This window comes from Dermacentor silvarum, chromosome 7, assembly GCF_013339745.2.
Source record: "Dermacentor silvarum isolate Dsil-2018 chromosome 7, BIME_Dsil_1.4, whole genome shotgun sequence".
NCBI classification, from domain to species: Eukaryota; Metazoa; Arthropoda; class Arachnida; order Ixodida; family Ixodidae; genus Dermacentor; species Dermacentor silvarum.
This window is the reverse complement of record NC_051160.1, coordinates 131586501-131597833: the sequence shown is the minus strand read 5'-3', so window position 1 is coordinate 131597833 and position 11333 is coordinate 131586501. Positions and strand designations below refer to the sequence as shown.

Sequence of the window (11333 nt, the reverse complement as noted above, 5' to 3'; positions counted from 1 at the left end):
AGGAAACCACAGGCATCGTTTGCACCATTGAGCCTGCGCCTACCGTTGCCTGCGCCTGCGCCTACCGTCGCCTGCCGATAAAAAGGACTCGGCGTGCCTTTGTCGAGCTCAGTTCGGCAGCGGTGTGTTCCTTGGACGCAGCTAAACCCGTCTCTTGCATATTTGCAGTGGATCGCGTGCGTGGAGTGCTACTAATACGAAGCAGCCCATCTACGAAGATACCTCGTGGTCACGGGCCAAGGGGGAGGAAACCACAGGCATCGTTTGCACCATTGAGCCTGCGCCTACCGTTGCCTGCGCCTGCGCCTACCGTCGCCTGCCGATAAAAAGGACTCGGCGTGCCTTTGTCGAGCTCAGTTCGGCAGCGGTGTGTTCCTTGGACGCAGCTAAACCCGTCTCTTGCATATTTGCAGCGGATCGCGTGCGTGGAGTGCTACTAATACGAAGCAGCCCATCTACGAAGATACCTCGTGGTCACTGGCCAAGGGGGAGGAAACCACAGGCATCGTTTGCACCATTGAGCCTGCGCCTACCGTTGCCTGCGCCTGCGCCTACCGTCGCCTGCCGATAAAAAGGACTCGGCGTGCCTTTGTCGAGCTCAGTTCGGCAGCGGTGTGTTCCTTGGACGCAGCTAAACCCGTCTCTTGCATATTTGCAGCGGATCGCGTGCGTGGAGTGCTACTAATACGAAGCAGCCCATCTACGAAGATACCTCGTGGTCACCTGGCCAAGGGGGAGGAAACCACAGGCATCGTTTGCACCATTGAGCCTGCGCCTACCGTTGCCTGCGCCTGCGCCTACCGTCGCCTGCCGATAAAAAGGACTCGGCGTGCCTTTGTCGAGCTCAGTTCGGCAGCGGTGTGTTCCTTGGACGCAGCTAAACCCGTCTCTTGCATATTTGCAGCGGATCGCGTGCGTGGAGTGCTACTAATACGAAGCAGCCCATCTACGAAGATACCTCGTGGTCACGGCCAAGGGGGAGGAAACCACAGGCATCGTTTGCACCATTGAGCCTGCGCCTACCGTTGCCTGCGCCTGCGCCTACCGTCGCCTGCCGATAAAAAGGACTCGGCGTGCCTTTGTCGAGCTCAGTTCGGCAGCGGTGTGTTCCTTGGACGCAGCTAAACCCGTCTCTTGCATATTTGCAGCGGATCGCGTGCGTGGAGTGCTACTAATACGAAGCAGCCCATCTACGAAGATACCTCGTGGTCACGGCCAAGGGGGAGGAAACCACAGGCATCGTTTGCACCATTGAGCCTGCGCCTACCGTTGCCTGCGCCTGCGCCTACCGTCGCCTGCCGATAAAAAGGACTCGGCGTGCCTTTGTCGAGCTCAGTTCGGCAGCGGTGTGTTCCTTGGACGCAGCTAAACCCGTCTCTTGCATATTTGCAGCGGATCGCGTGCGTGGAGTGCTACTAATACGAAGCAGCCCATCTACGAAGATACCTCGTGGTCACCTGGCCAAGGGGGAGGAAACCACAGGCATCGTTTGCACCATTGAGCCTGCGCCTACCGTTGCCTGCGCCTGCGCCTACCGTCGCCTGCCGATAAAAAGGACTCGGCGTGCCTTTGTCGAGCTCAGTTCGGCAGCGGTGTGTTCCTTGGACGCAGCTAAACCCGTCTCTTGCATATTTGCAGCGGATCGCGTGCGTGGAGTGCTACTAATACGAAGCAGCCCATCTACGAAGATACCTCGTGGTCACTGGCCAAGGGGGAGGAAACCACAGGCATCGTTTGCACCATTGAGCCTGCGCCTACCGTTGCCTGCGCCTGCGCCTACCGTCGCCTGCCGATAAAAAGGACTCGGCGTGCCTTTGTCGAGCTCAGTTCGGCAGCGGTGTGTTCCTTGGACGCAGCTAAACCCGTCTCTTGCATATTTGCAGCGGATCGCGTGCGTGGAGTGCTACTAATACGAAGCAGCCCATCTACGAAGATACCTCGTGGTCACTGGCCAAGGGGGAGGAAACCACAGGCATCGTTTGCACCATTGAGCCTGCGCCTACCGTTGCCTGCGCCTGCGCCTACCGTCGCCTGCCGATAAAAAGGACTCGGCGTGCCTTTGTCGAGCTCAGTTCGGCAGCGGTGTGTTCCTTGGACGCAGCTAAACCCGTCTCTTGCATATTTGCAGCGGATCGCGTGCGTGGAGTGCTACTAATACGAAGCAGCCCATCTACGAAGATACCTCGTGGTCACTGGCCAAGGGGGAGGAAACCACAGGCATCGTTTGCACCATTGAGCCTGCGCCTACCGTTGCCTGCGCCTGCGCCTACCGTCGCCTGCCGATAAAAAGGACTCGGCGTGCCTTTGTCGAGCTCAGTTCGGCAGCGGTGTGTTCCTTGGACGCAGCTAAACCCGTCTCTTGCATATTTGCAGCGGATCGCGTGCGTGGAGTGCTACTAATACGAAGCAGCCCATCTACGAAGATACCTCGTGGTCACTGGCCAAGGGGGAGGAAACCACAGGCATCGTTTGCACCATTGAGCCTGCGCCTACCGTTGCCTGCGCCTGCGCCTACCGTCGCCTGCCGATAAAAAGGACTCGGCGTGCCTTTGTCGAGCTCAGTTCGGCAGCGGTGTGTTCCTTGGACGCAGCTAAACCCGTCTCTTGCATATTTGCAGCGGATCGCGTGCGTGGAGTGCTACTAATACGAAGCAGCCCATCTACGAAGATACCTCGTGGTCACTGGCCAAGGGGGAGGAAACCACAGGCATCGTTTGCACCATTGAGCCTGCGCCTACCGTTGCCTGCGCCTGCGCCTACCGTCGCCTGCCGATAAAAAGGACTCGGCGTGCCTTTGTCGAGCTCAGTTCGGCAGCGGTGTGTTCCTTGGACGCAGCTAAACCCGTCTCTTGCATATTTGCAGCTGGATCGCGTGCGTGGAGTGCTACTAATACGAAGCAGCCCATCTACGAAGATACCTCGTGGTCACTGGCCAAGGGGGAGGAAACCACAGGCATCGTTTGCACCATTGAGCCTGCGCCTACCGTTGCCTGCGCCTGCGCCTACCGTCGCCTGCCGATAAAAAGGACTCGGCGTGCCTTTGTCGAGCTCAGTTCGGCAGCGGTGTGTTCCTTGGACGCAGCTAAACCCGTCTCTTGCATATTTGCAGCGGATCGCGTGCGTGGAGTGCTACTAATACGAAGCAGCCCATCTACGAAGATACCTCGTGGTCACTGGCCAAGGGGGAGGAAACCACAGGCATCGTTTGCACCATTGAGCCTGCGCCTACCGTTGCCTGCGCCTGCGCCTACCGTCGCCTGCCGATAAAAAGGACTCGGCGTGCCTTTGTCGAGCTCAGTTCGGCAGCGGTGTGTTCCTTGGACGCAGCTAAACCCGTCTCTTGCATATTTGCAGCGGATCGCGTGCGTGGAGTGCTACTAATACGAAGCAGCCCATCTACGAAGATACCTCGTGGTCACCTGGCAAGGGGGAGGAAACCACAGGCATCGTTTGCACCATTGAGCCTGCGCCTACCGTTGCCTGCGCCTGCGCCTACCGTCGCCTGCCGATAAAAAGGACTCGGCGTGCCTTTGTCGAGCTCAGTTCGGCAGCGGTGTGTTCCTTGGACGCAGCTAAACCCGTCTCTTGCATATTTGCAGCGGATCGCGTGCGTGGAGTGCTACTAATACGAAGCAGCCCATCTACGAAGATACCTCGTGGTCACTGGCCAAGGGGGAGGAAACCACAGGCATCGTTTGCACCATTGAGCCTGCGCCTACCGTTGCCTGCGCCTGCGCCTACCGTCGCCTGCCGATAAAAAGGACTCGGCGTGCCTTTGTCGAGCTCAGTTCGGCAGCGGTGTGTTCCTTGGACGCAGCTAAACCCGTCTCTTGCATATTTGCAGCGGATCGCGTGCGTGGAGTGCTACTAATACGAAGCAGCCCATCTACGAAGATACCTCGTGGTCACCGGCCAAGGGGGAGGAAACCACAGGCATCGTTTGCACCATTGAGCCTGCGCCTACCGTTGCCTGCGCCTGCGCCTACCGTCGCCTGCCGATAAAAAGGACTCGGCGTGCCTTTGTCGAGCTCAGTTCGGCAGCGGTGTGTTCCTTGGACGCAGCTAAACCCGTCTCTTGCATATTTGCAGGTGAGAATACTGTTCTTTTCGTATTGCCTGCTTCTAAAACACCGCTGCCGAACACAGCATTTGAGGTTTTTTTTTTTTTTTACCTGTGGGTTGTACATTGTGAACCATGTCTAAAAAAAGCAAAGAAATTGCGAAACAATTCGAGGAATTCCGCAGGGAACTTCGCCTTGAAATTCGTTCTCTTAAGGAGAGCGTAAAGTATTGTTCGGACACAAGTGACAGCGTTTCTGAAATTCAGAGAGATATTAAGGAGCTCAAGCTTGACATGAAGAAGCTCGTGGAAAAAAATGTACAGCTTGAGCACGAAAACCAGGGACTGCGGGATAGGATTGACGAACTTGAACAGTATCAGAGGTTGAACAACATTGAGGTCAAGGGTTTGCCTGACGGTTGTAATGCAACTGCAGCTATCAAGGCTATTGGCATGAAATTGGGCGAAACCATTGATGACTTGGATGTTGATGTTTGTCACATGGTGGAAACATCGAAAGGTCGAGGAAAGAATCTCATTGTTCGGTTTACGCGCCGTTCCAAACGCAACGCTATTCTGGCTAAAGCCAGGAAGGCTCGACTGACTACTCAGTCCCTCGAATACGCAGGCCAATCAAGACCCATTTTTGTAAACGAGCACCTAACACGCAAAAACAAGCAACTGCTTGGCGCTGCCATTTCTCGTAAGAAAGTTGTTGGCTGGAAACATGTCTGGAGCAGCAATGGCAGAGTGCTTGCGCGTCGAGGGGATTCGACACCTGTTCTGCACATCGTATCGCTGGCAGATGTAGATCGCATGACTGCCTCAAGTCCGACTGCAGGGCCTGAGACTGAGCAGTTCCACGCATGAGCGGCTGCTTAGGGCCAAAGTTTCTGAATTTTCGCTCTGTGATGCCTACACTGGGGTCCGTTGACTACATGAATCCTGAGCAGATAAAAGGTTACATCGGTTCTCAGTTCCTATCTTCCGGTCCCATTAAATGCTTTCATATCAATTCTCGTTCAATGTGCAACAAATATGATGAGTTTACTGTACTGGTAAATCGCTTCGGCTTTTGCTTTGATGTGATAATGATATCTGAGACATGGTATGCAGATGACAGTGTGTTCACATTACCAATGTATCAGACGTATTTTGTTAACCGTCCAAGTGGACGTAGAGGCGGTGGTGTCTCGGTGCTTGTACGTTCGGATCTCGAATGCCACTTGATTCCTGAGTTTTCTTTTATTTCTGATAATTGCGAAGTGCTCTCTCTCCGTTCCAACCGAACCGTATTTTCTGTTGTCTACCGCCCTCCAAATGGTGTTGCATCGGAGTTTATAAATTGTTTAGATAGTCTTCTTCAGTATGTCAATGAAAATAATTACACTATGTTTTGTGGTGGAGACTTTAACATTGATATATTGGGTGATAGTGCACTGCGATTTGACTTTGATGTCACGGTGTCTTCTAATGCATGTGCACATGTGATTACTTTGCCAACTCGCGTTACACAACAGTCGGCGACACTTCTTGATACATTTATAACGAACGTCGAATTATCAATGACAAAATCTGGTGTTGTTTGCTGTGACCTCAGCGATCATATGGGAATATTTTTGTGTGCGCTGAAGCAAACGAGTAAACGTCCATTACAGTGCGCTCGATACTATCAGTCAATAACAGATAACAGCCTTGAATCGTTTCGTGCTGTTATACGGAATGCGTCATGGGATGACGTATACTGCGCAGTAGAAGCGGATACTGCATATGAAACATTTATTAATAATTTTAAAGCATTATACTCTGAGCATTTCCCAATGAAGAGGGCAACACGACGAAAGAAAATTCGGAAGCCCTGGATAAGCCATTTTTTGCTTCATCGCATCAGTGTTAAAGCCCAGCTTTATAAAAGATTTATCAAAACTAGAGACCTTTCAACGCTATCGGAATACAAGGCGTATAGAAATAAATTGAACAAGGATATTAGAGCTGCTAAGACGCAGTATTATGCGGACATTTTTCAGCGCAGCAGTGGCCGTAGCGACGCCCTCTGGCGGCAGCTATCCACTCTTCTACATCCTGGATGTAAAAGTGACATACCTGATAAAATGATTTGCAATGGAACTGAAACGGGCGGTCCTTCACTTGCTAATTTTTTCAATAATTCTTTCCTTGCGCATTCCCAATCCATTGGTAGCATAGATGCATTGAAATTTATTTCGCCGAGTGGCCATGGAAGCGTTTTTCTTTCTCCTGTTGACAGCCAAGAAGTTGCCACCATATTTCGTAGCCTTAAAAACAGCACTTCGTTGGATGGGGACGACTTACAGATATTGCCTGTTAAACATGTTATCGACCTCATTGCAGCCCCGCTGACCCACATTTTTAACCTTTGCCTTACGACGTCCACTTTCCCTGTTCAAATGCAAGTCGCTAAGGTCATCCCGGTTTTCAAGAAAGGTGATAAGAATAACGTTGCTAACTATAGGCCGATATCGTTACTTCCTGTTTTTTCCAAGGGCTTGGAAAAAGCTATTTTAACACGTCTATCCAGTTTCATTGAACGACATAACGTTATGACGCCATTCCAACACGGTTTCAGGAAAAATAGGTCGACTGAAACTGCGTTGCTGGCGCAGAAAGAATTCATTCTTGGAAACTTTGAAGAAAGACGCCTAGTACTAGCCCTCTTTATTGACTTTAAGAAAGCTTTCGATAGTTTAAATCATAAAATACTTCTTGCCAAACTTGAAAGCTATGGGATTCGAGGACGTGCCGCTGAACTCGTGAACTCTTATTTGTCGCATCGACGTCAATACGTTAATGTTAATGGGCACTCATCAGAAACGCTAGGCCTTACGTCAGGTGTGCCGCAGGGAAGTATACTGGGGCCTTTTCTGTTTAATTTATATATTAACGACATTGTCAATATTCATAACTCATTTTATGTTATATATGCGGATGACACCAGTGTATTTTTCAGCGGTGAAAATCCCGACGAACTGATAAGAAAAGCTAACGAAATGCTTGCCGCACTGGAAGGCTGGTCGAAACTAAATGCACTAGAAATTAATGCAGGCAAAACGAAAGCGATCATTTTCCGCCCTAAGGGTAAAACTGTATCATTTTGTGAATCTTTGACTTATAGCTCCAAAAACATAAACATCGTAGCAGCATTTAAAACCCTTGGTGTTTGGTTTACGGAAAAGTTGCTGTGGGATGTGCATGTCAACCACGTGTGTTTAGCTGTCTCGCGTTTTGTTGGCCTCTTATACCGCAATAACTGTGTTCTTCCAACTAATATCAAATTGTTGCTTTTCAAATTATTGTTTATGTCTCAAGTGAATTATTGCCAACTTGTATGGGGCACTGGCACGCACACATCCTTAAAGAAGCTCTACGTCCTACAAAAGAAAGCTTTACGCATCATTTATAACTTAGCCACCTTCTGCACAGCTCTTCCAAGCGGCCGATATCCCTACGGTTTTCAACACGTATAACTTACGCCTTGTTCTTAGATATAAATATGAAATAAAGAACAATATTCCAATGCTTGCAGATTTGGCAGAATTAGCTGAATATTCTTCTTCGTATCCCTTACGGCTCATGAGAAAGTACGAAACAGGAACACCGCGCACAAATTACGGGGCCCAGATGCTGAGAACAACTTTGCCCTCTGTGTTAAATCTGTTATCGCAAAATGATTTTGATATTTATTGTTGCAAGTCTGCACTTCATGCTTTTTTGGTGAGGTGATGTCTAAAATGTCAGCCTTGAACTTATCTTTGATGTTTTTTATTGCGTGTAGCTGTTGTGTTCTTTTTTTTGCAACTATGTGCGAGAATAATGTGTGTTTATACTTATGTACGCCAGTTTTTTTTTTTTGTATACCGTCACTGCATGCTGAACTGTAATCGGCTGGGAAGCCTAGTCAAGCTCACAAGAGCTTTTTCTTCCCATGCCCTCTACTTCCTGAAGTGAAGTGAAATAAATGAAAAAACAAAAACCGAACTCGAAAGGATAGACTCTGAGAAGTACAAAGCGGCCGTTGTGCGATCAAGGTCTGAGAAGCTGTGGGCGGGAGAAGTGCCAACAAAACGAGCCCTCTCAGACGAGAAAAGGTACGCGTGTCGGAAGGAAATCCGCCAGCTAGCTAAAGGCAATGATATCACGTCCGACCAAAACGACATCAAGCAAGGGATCGCCGATCACTTCAAAGCCTTCTTGAGTCAACCACGTGAACCTAAAGATGGCTACCAGATGGAATTCCTTTCATTGATGCCAAAGCTCGATGAAGAAGTTAAGGCACGGCTAGAACATCCCATTACCCTGAGTGAGATAGAGTGCGCAATAGACGAGTTGGCGCCCGGTAAAGCACCTGGGCCTGATGGCTTAGGGGCTACTTTCTATAAAACTTTTAAGTCTGCGCTGGCTCATCGTCCTCCAACTAGTTATTAGCGAAGCGTACGACCGAAAAAGATTGCCCTTGTCTTTCACAACATCGCATATCGTACTAATCCCGAAGAGTGATGATGAAAAGAAACGCTTGTTGCCTGGAAAATATCGCCCGATAACTCTAGCCAACGTTGACTATAAAATATTCACGAAAGTTTTAGCAAAACGACTGCAAAGTGTCATCAAAACATTGGTAGGGCCGCACCAGACTTGTGGCATTAAAGACCGCAGTATTACAACAAATGTACACGTGGCTCGAAGTCTGCTAGAGTGTTGCGATGCGATTGGCCATTACGTCGCGATGATGCAGATCGATTTGGCAAAAGCCTTCGACCTCGTCTCGCACAAGGCTCTACTATACATACTTGAACACACGAATGTTGGCAGTGTGATAACGGAAGGTGTCACGATGGCTTACAAAGACTGCTCAACGCGAATAATTGTTAATGGGGAGCTCACCGATAGCTTTCGTGTGCTCTCGTCGGTGCGTCAAGGATGCCCGCTTTCGCCCCTTCTTTTTGCCGCTTATCTCGAGCCACTCTGTTTGGCCATTAAAAACAACGAACGCATAGCAGGCTATCGACTACAGGCGGCACATGTTAAAATATTGGCGTATGCAGACGACATCGCGATTTTCTGCACAGATAAAGCGAGCATAATAGAGGCAACTGCTGTAGTCGAAAATTTTGCAATTCAACTGGAGCCCAGATAAACTGGGATAAAAGTTATGGCTTCTGGCATGGGAGTTGGGAAGACAAGCCGGAGACCTTTTCTCGATTGAATTGGTACAAGGTTACCTATACAGTACCTCGGGGTGCCTCTCGGAAGTTACCGTGAGCCTGAACCGTACTGGCTCGACCAAGTTTTGACAGCAAAGGAAAAGGCTGACGGTTGGAGAGGCAAGCAATTGTCAATGTTTTCTAGAGCCACTGTTTGCAACCTTTTTTTAGTTTCCAAGATATTGTATGTTATGAATGTGTTGTGTGCTGCGTGGGTAAGCGTACAAAAAATTCACCGCATTTTCGCCACTTTCATTTGGGCCTCTACCTGGGAGAGGACGAGTCGAACAAATTTGTTTTTCCCGGTCAAGAAAGGTGGGCTTGGTCTGGTTCACTTCTTTTTGCGACAAATTGTGTCACGCTTTGTGTTTCTGCGGGATCAAAATGATCCCTTTCTTCGAACACTAATTCAAGTATGGCTGAGTAGACTTCATCCGGGATTTGTTGTTTCGTCGGCTCAGAACATGCCGGGAACCGTGACTGGGTACCTGCGTGAAGTGGTGCTGGCGCATAGGATGTTGAATGTGCGTTTTTCGCTGCAGTATCTGTCCACCGTTACAAAAAAAAATTGTACAGAGATCTTGTGGACACGATGCTACCTGTACCTTTGTACCGTTCGCCACACCGTGGAGGCCCCGGACAGGACGTGCTAAAAAGAGTGAAGAAAATGCCTGTAAGGCCATCAACTAAGTCTTTCTTTTTCAAATTACATACAAACACACTTCCCGTTAAGACCTGGCTTCATAGCAAGGGTATTTTCATCCCCTGGACACCCGACTGCTTTTATGTAAAAAACCAGAAACAATAGAACATGTTTTCCTAGATTGCTGGGACCCGATCTTTCACTGGGACGTTCTGCAGAGAACGCTGAAGAAACAGTTACCTCTGGACCCGTATGGAATACGCTTCTTGCCAATAGATACCTCAGAGGAAGTACCGTATGACCTCATTATGGTCCTGGGCCTCCACGCGATGTGGAAAACTCGCATGCAATTTGAACATGCAGACATCGTTGTGAAACCGGTGCGAGAACACTTCATTGAGAGTGTTGTTTACGTGAGAGACGCGTACAAAGTACTGCCTGATCCACCACAATGGATGTCTGTACTGGATGAACTGGTGTCACTGAAAAGATTTTAGTGCTGTGCTAGCCAAAGTGTGGCTGGCACGTTTTATCCTTTGTAACCCTTGAGTTTGTACGTCGAAGACGGCAATAAAGAAAAAAAAGAAAAAAAAGGGCTCGTTGGTCTAGGGGTATGATTCTCGCTTCGGGTGCGAGAGGTCCCGTGTTCAAATCCCGGACGAGCCCCTTTTTTGTTTTCTCCTAGCAGGTAGCTAATCCGCCTGAGAACAGCGCTAACGGGTCGTAACTTCCTTTCCTTAAGCAACGTTGGTCGTTCTGGAGGCTGTAACTAGGGCCCAATAACGAAAAAATGGAATAATTGTTACTTTTAGAATCATCTGCTCGTGAGTGTAGCATTACCTTATAAGCTATCGAGAGCAGTACATGCGCAAGGCCGGCTCGTTGGTCTAGGGGTATGATTCTCGCTTAGGGTGCGAGAGGTCCCGGGTTCAAATCCCGGAGGAGCCCGTTTCTGTTTTTCTTTTTTTTTTGGCACAGATAACGGCACTGCACCGTGGTGAGCGCTCTCTTGGATAAGTTTCTGCTCCACCAGCCTCGACGACAGGTTTCATAACAAGCGTAACGCGGCTCTTCATTCTTTGTTGTTGCCGCAAGGCACTGAAAATGGTGATCAGTGCGTTTCTTTCTCACACCTACGCAACGGTGACTCGTTGGTCTACAGTCTGCTTCCGGCTGCCGCGCTGATCGGATCGTAGGATCATGGCCTCAAGTGGGGCGGCGACAGTGGTCACTTTTGGCCACGGAAACAGGTACAGCAAGCCAAGGTAATATACCTGGTAGCGAAGCTTCTATAGAAGCCCATACGTTCAAAACATGGCGGTTCATCTGCGGTTCATAAAGCCCCTTGATGTTAGAAAGTAGCGACACGCTTTGATCTACGCCGCAACACCCT

At 49.5% G+C, this 11333-nt stretch overlaps 2 non-coding genes across 2 annotated transcripts; both read left to right on the top strand.

Annotated features, from left to right (window-relative positions):
- Positions 1–10534: 10534 nt before the first annotated feature.
- Trnap-cgg (transfer RNA proline (anticodon CGG)) lies at positions 10535–10606 on the top strand. Its single transcript has one exon. It is a non-coding gene; the product is annotated as a tRNA-Pro (tRNA).
- Positions 10607–10816: 210 nt separating this feature from the next.
- Positions 10817–10888, top strand: Trnap-agg (transfer RNA proline (anticodon AGG)). The gene has a single exon. It is a non-coding gene; the product is annotated as a tRNA-Pro (tRNA).
- Positions 10889–11333: the final 445 nt, after the last annotated feature.